Source organism: Coffea eugenioides, chromosome 8 (genome assembly GCF_003713205.1).
Source record: "Coffea eugenioides isolate CCC68of chromosome 8, Ceug_1.0, whole genome shotgun sequence".
In the NCBI taxonomy this organism is placed as follows: domain Eukaryota; kingdom Viridiplantae; phylum Streptophyta; class Magnoliopsida; order Gentianales; family Rubiaceae; genus Coffea; species Coffea eugenioides.
In genome coordinates this window covers 19945929-19952589 of record NC_040042.1, presented here as the reverse complement: position 1 = coordinate 19952589, position 6661 = coordinate 19945929, and positions in this window count along the sequence as shown.

The following is a 6661-nucleotide window of genomic DNA, read 5'->3' as shown; positions in this document are numbered from 1 at the left end:
GCCGTTCGAAGGCCAATAGTTATGACTCATTGCACTAAAGACAAATTCGTCTCCAAATGGGATGGACCATATGTTGTTCGAGAAGTCTACACGAATGGCGCGTATAAACTGGTGGACAAAGATGGCGTAAAAGTAGGTCCTATAAATGGAAAATTCATGAAGTTATACATGCCATAAAAAAAATGAAATATTCCATGACGCATAAGTCTAAACTGCCTATTGCTCCAGACCCGCATGAGCTAAAACTGTGGACAACAACCACCAATAGTGTAGCACGTGGTTAAACTGCTGAAACTCTCCACCGAATCTAAGGTGGTAAACAAATGGACACTCCTGACCCGCAAGAGTTTTAAACTGTGAATGGTAGGAACTACGTGTGACTTGATTCCCTTTTGGGATACGTAGGCAGATTAGAGGGCAACTTCTAAGTTCAGTTACAACCATATAAAACTAAAGTCTTTTTCCAAATAATTCTTTTGATGAAAAAAAAGAGAACGTTCATCTTTAGGACAGTTCGAATTATTTTGTGACATATACTTGAAAGTGTATTATTTTGATTACCAAATTATTTGGATAATTACCTTTTCAAGTGTGATCAAAATTATGCAAAGATGGAATTGTTTGTTTTGCAGTTGATAGCCTAAAATGGTGGCTATTGAAAGAATAAGGAAAAACAAGGACGTCTGCAAGAATGTGATAAAGAAGAAAAAAAAAGATCTTATGAAATGTTTGTGCTCATAGCTACACGCTTTGAGCAGTTAACAAAAGATGAAATTTGAAACAAAGTAAAACTATTCCTAGAATTCAAATGACGACAGTTCCTTTCGGTTGCTTTCAAGTAATGCTTACATCTTATCCAAAGTTTGGCTCTCCTCAGTAAGTAGGGGCGGGGAGTTCTCAATTTTTCAAACTTCATTTCGTAAGTCGACCATCATGCTTTGTACTCAGATAAACTTATCTTGCTCTTCTCGTAACAATGAAAGCGTCTCCTTCCTGTGAGTATCCAAGAACTCAAGTCGCTTCCTCAACTCTACTTCCTCGCGATCAATCTCCTTAAGTTTCAACATGTGCGTTGAGATTTTTTCCGCTTGTTGTATCTCCTTACTCTGAGCATCTCTAAGATGTTGGGTGGCCGTAGAAAGCAACTCATCATATGATTCAGCTGAAATTTTATTTGAGAGAGAAGATTTCACTGCGACGTAACGAGCTGCATTTGCAAAGAAAACCTTTAAAAGACCTTGCAAATTTGAGATATCCGTGGCATTGAAACTTTGCATTTCCTCCATGATTTCGCTTGCTTTCATCTCAAGAGCATGTATGCGCTCCAGGGCCGTTTAAGATATCATCACCCTCAAGTTATTCCACAGCATTTGGAGATAGTCCCGACGACATATTGAAATCACACTTTGGGGGCAAAACTCAGACACTTGAGGTGCCCTTGGCCACGAGGGTGGATTAAAGACTTTGAGTTTCTTTTTGTCAAATGGAGTCATATGTTCTTCCTTCTGTGGCATGATTTGCTGAACCAAATTTCGGTCATCTACCACCTGTTTGGAGTTCTCACTAGTATTCTTTTGTTGGGTAGAACTGACCACTTGTTTGGCCAAAAGTTCAAATGCAGTAGGCCCTTCAACTGATGTTTGGCTCGGTTCTCCATTGTCAATAAAGAACAAGTCTTGATCATCCAGCTGTAGGAAAACGTTATGAGACAAATCATGAATATGAAATTCACGAGCAAATTTCAAATGGCAGATTAAAAAAGGCAGGGAGAATCCTTACAATATTGGCACGGCTTATACCAGGCATAGATATATCCGGAATGTCTTTAAAGAGTTCTTTAGGATCTAAACCAATGTCATCCAAAGGGAGAGTCATTACCTTGGACTTCTTGCACTTCCAATACTGGTCCGTGCTAGTGGATTGCTCGTCCTCCTCATCAAAAGAGTTGCTTCTCCTCTTCCCATGGGAATTGCAAGAATCATGATCAATAGCCTTTACAATTTTTGAAGGAAGATGAAATGAAGTACCCTTCAGAAGTTCTTCAATAGGAGTAAGGCTCTCAGGGGTAGCAGCCTTGTTGCTTGAACTTTTCAAAACTTTCTCCTCACTTCTTGCAAGCCCTTGCTTCATCTCAAGATTATTGCCAACTTTGGAAGGATTATTCAGGTTTGCAAGTTCCTTTCCCTTTGACTTCTTCTGCTCCGCATTTGATTGGACACTCTTAATCAAAGCGTCACGTCCTTTGAGGAGATGGTCATCATGCACCATAGATTAACATGTTTGAAAACCTGAAAATGTCTGCTTGTTAGCATTCAAGGAATAACTAGGAAAAAGCACCTTTGACTTCGTTTTACTGTGAATGGTAGTGCACTAGAGTATTCGACTCAAGTCATAATTTGTGGAACGAACATCTGGTCCGAGTTCCTGTGGAGGATGTGACGACCCCATCGTACTCAGAGGCGTACCAAAGGACTTAGCGGATTACCTGCCTAACTCGCGCCAGGACTCGATACTCTAAAACTAGAAAATAGAGTTCACGCCAAAAGAAAGTTCTATTTAAACGATTACATCTTCACAAATTGCATAAACTAGTACATCAAGTCATACATACCACGATTACCAAAAAGTAAATTCTAGAAAAGCTGATAACTATAACCACCACGACAAATATATACATCTTACTAGTCAACTTATAACAAGCACAAATTCAACTATTCTATAGCCAAAAGTCTAAACACCTACTCGAGAGATCCCCGCGTCGGTCCCCTGCTAAGGAAAATAAATGGAATGCGGTAAGCTATATGCTTAGTGAATAATTAGGGGTAAAAATGTAAATTCACATCCAAATAAACAAGTAAATCAGGATATTTCACATCAATAACAGAAAGGTAACATCACAATGGTAGGATACGAGTGGTTCCAAAGCCAGTTCAATTCCCTGAACTTGAACGCCTGTTGACACTCCGTCAACCAATATACTCATGGTTCGTAAACTCCACTTACTTTTCCCGTTCACCTTATCAACCCCCGCTGGCCAGTCAACAGCACACTGCAGCTCGAGCGAAACAAAATCACTTAGTTTTAATTAAAACTTTAACAAAGAACGAAATCTCAAGGTTAGCATGGAACTAACTTCGACCAACCCCTGGCTGGCTCGAATAGTCCGTCTACCCTTGAAACCGAGTTGGAACCAAGCCCTGAAATATCCAATCTCTCAATAGATGGTATCTCTCAATAAAGTACATAACAAAGTACTTACCCCAACAGCACACAACAAAAAGGGGTTCAACTCAAGTCATGTAATCACCCCCATCAGCACACAGCAAAAGGGTGATACTCAACACAAGGCATGTATTCTCACATATGAAATCAAAACAAATGATGGGCTTAGGTCGAGTGAGATAAAGTACACCCTCGCCTAAGTACCCATTTAACATATACAAAGCACTTTGATAATTTCACATCCATAAACAACCCAATTACTCACTCAAAATAGTGAGCACGTAAATCAAGGCACTTTATACGGGTCCACTGACTCCGTCTGTTTCGTCACTGCCTGTGACAGAAGATTATACTCAACTATCAGTGAATCGACCATCACAAATGGAAATAAGGACTAAAACGATCAAAGCGGCAAAAAGGCAAAGGAATGCATGTGCGTGTGCACGGAAATGAAAATGGTACAAAACGGGTTACACGATTTTGACCATAACCGGAGCTGTGGTTATCGGATTAAAATGTACTAGGTAGTGCCTCCAAACTTAGACAAAGGGTTACAACTTTCATGAAGACACCTCAACCCAGTTTTCAGTGTATCCAAGTCAAATTTGTAAATTACCGAACCAGAACTCCAAAGACCGGTTTATACCTCTAGTGAAAATTTGGCGGCATGCCCCTTGTGTTTGCCTATTTTTCAGCCATTTATGACTTCAATATTTTCCTCAAATCAGTCCCAAAGTCACACACAAAATAATTTCATTTCAATAGCCGTTCAATAGGCTCAATGTTCGGAAATGAAGTTTGAGTCATAAAACAAAAGACAGATTTGATGTCGCTTAGCGTATCGGACACAACTGAAGCTACACTTATTCGATTGTGGTGTAATTTATACCATTTCAAAGCTAAGATAAAGGGCTAAAACTTTGAAGAAGACCACTCAGTCCAGTTCGTAGTATATCTAGACCAAAATTTCAAATTATAGAATCAGAATCTCACAATCAGGCTAGTTAACCGCACTATGCGTAAACGACAATATCTCAAGCTACCGAAGTTCGATTGAGGCGTTTTCAGGGCCATTGGAAATCTAAGACATAGCACTACAACTTCTATGTTTTGGCCAAATACTAATTCAGTATGAATCAGGGTGAACAGACGCGGTCAGATTGATGAAATGTCAAAACTGGCCACAGAGCTCTACCTATGGCAGTCAGGGGTATTTTTGTCTTTTCACATGATACAGTGTTCGGATTGAGATGAAATTTTACAAACAGCTATGAAATATCATTCCGTACAACTTTCCTATTTTGTGCTAAGTATAATTCGGCCCTTATCATGGTCAAACAGAATCGGTCAGAACAGGAGAATTACAAAATCGAAAACTAGAATTCATGAATACAAGTGCTAATCTTCACAATTCTAGCTTGAAACACCACTTCACCTCCTTGTCTACACTTATTCACAGCATATTCCATCTAAACAAGAAGAAATATGGTTGAACAATACAAAACCCTAACTTACTAATTCTCCAAAAATCATCACAACTACTTGCATAGCTATCAATTAACCAAAAAAATGAATTGTATAGCAACTTAAACAAGAATAAAGGAACTAAAGATGATGGACAGCCAATAAACCTCAATAAAAGGGCTTGAAGAGTTATCTTTCACCTCTCCTTGTGAAATTTAGCTCCCTAAACTTCCCAAACTCTCAATTTGCAAGTTAATCGGTTTAATTTTCTTGTTTTCTCACTCAATCAAGTAAAACCCAAGATGGATTTAGAGCTTTCTTTCTCTTATTTTTCTCACAAGGCTCATGGCTAGGAGGCTAGAAAAATGGAGAAGAATGAAGGCCAAGAAAGGTTATAAGGCTTGGTCTTGGTTTGGGTCAAAGGTGCATGGATTGATGCCACTTGTTACCACCAATTTCCATCTCAATTTTGTTTCTTTTCCTTTGGTTTAAATGGTCAAAAATTTTGGCCATAATGATCAGATTTAGGGCTGATATTTAGACTCCAATAACAATGAGATTAACTTGATAAAATGGTGGTCAAATGGTATGTTCAATCGGTAGTGAACGGTACCCGTCGGTTCGAGCCGATTTTCCTTAAATCGCGTATACTAGGGTTTTATCTTATAATTCACTAACTTATTATTATCACTTCTAATCACACACTTAATATCATCTAAAACTCACTCTTAATCACCAAATTGGATACACACTCCGTACCGAATGGTCACACTACGAAAAGGCGAAAAAAACCCTAATTTGCGATAATTCGAAAACGAAAGGGAAAACCCTTAATTCTATAGTTGATTGCAATTACTGAGGGTGTGAATGAGTAGTAAAGCTATTAGAAAGAAATAAATTCCAAATAAAAGGAATTTTAAGCAAAATGTGAGGGATTTTACAATTCCATTGATTACAATTAGGGTTTCGATTAAAAATGAGAGATTTAAGAAAATCGGTTAGTCACAAGTAAACTAGAGTTTTTGATTAGACTTTAGGGTTTCTAGTCCGTTTAAAACAAATTAAGGTTTTAAATCAAACCAAAAAAAATAATAATCTCCTAACATTCGGTGTATCACAATCTCCCCTCCTTAAAAGAATTTCGTCCTCGAAATTGCAACCTTTAAGTCAGATCTTCTTAATCCTTTCACGAGTTAAGGGTTGGAATACTCTAATATCTCATTAATGAGTTCATCATGGACAATAAAATTTCCTTCAAAAGTTTGTCCCTCTATGTATTCCGATCCAAGACCCAACCGTGTAATCCTTAGCTCAAAGTCTCAATGGTCTTTAGTTTTAATGAACTTCAAATGTCTCGTAGATCGGCCTTAATGGTAGTAATCTTTTAATACGAATAGAAGGAACCTCAATACGATGGAAGATAGGGGGTACCTTCGATGATTGCCAATGGGTCTGTCACCTCTTGATGTCCCATTGCATAGGTCCTTGCCAGCACTTGCGGTCGATTACCCGTTGCATTGGTCGACTTAGACGTGTTCCCCTCTGCCCTTGGCAAATTTCTTTCTTTTGACAGGTGAGGGTACTGAGCAATCAGGTGCTCAGCACTACCATATCGATAGCATTTCCGAACTTGTCCTTTCTTCCAACAAGTATCTTCCATGTGGTTAGCAGCCCCACAAAATCCACATGCCATTCTAGGTCCTGATGTCGGACCTCCTCGTGAGGTACCCTTTTGGGTCTCTCTCCCTGCCTGACCCTTCTCAAAATTTCCTTGATTTGGGATCCCTGTGGATCGTGGACCACCTATTTCTCGGCCTATCTTAAATGGTGGCTTGCTCCTCGAGCTCTGTCCCTCAATATAACTACTGGTGTCAGGTTGTCTTCTTTTTCTATCATGAAAAGTCTTTACTTGAATCTTGGTATTTTCAATTCTTTGTGCTTTTTCAATAGCTTGACTATAGGTCTCCAATTGAGT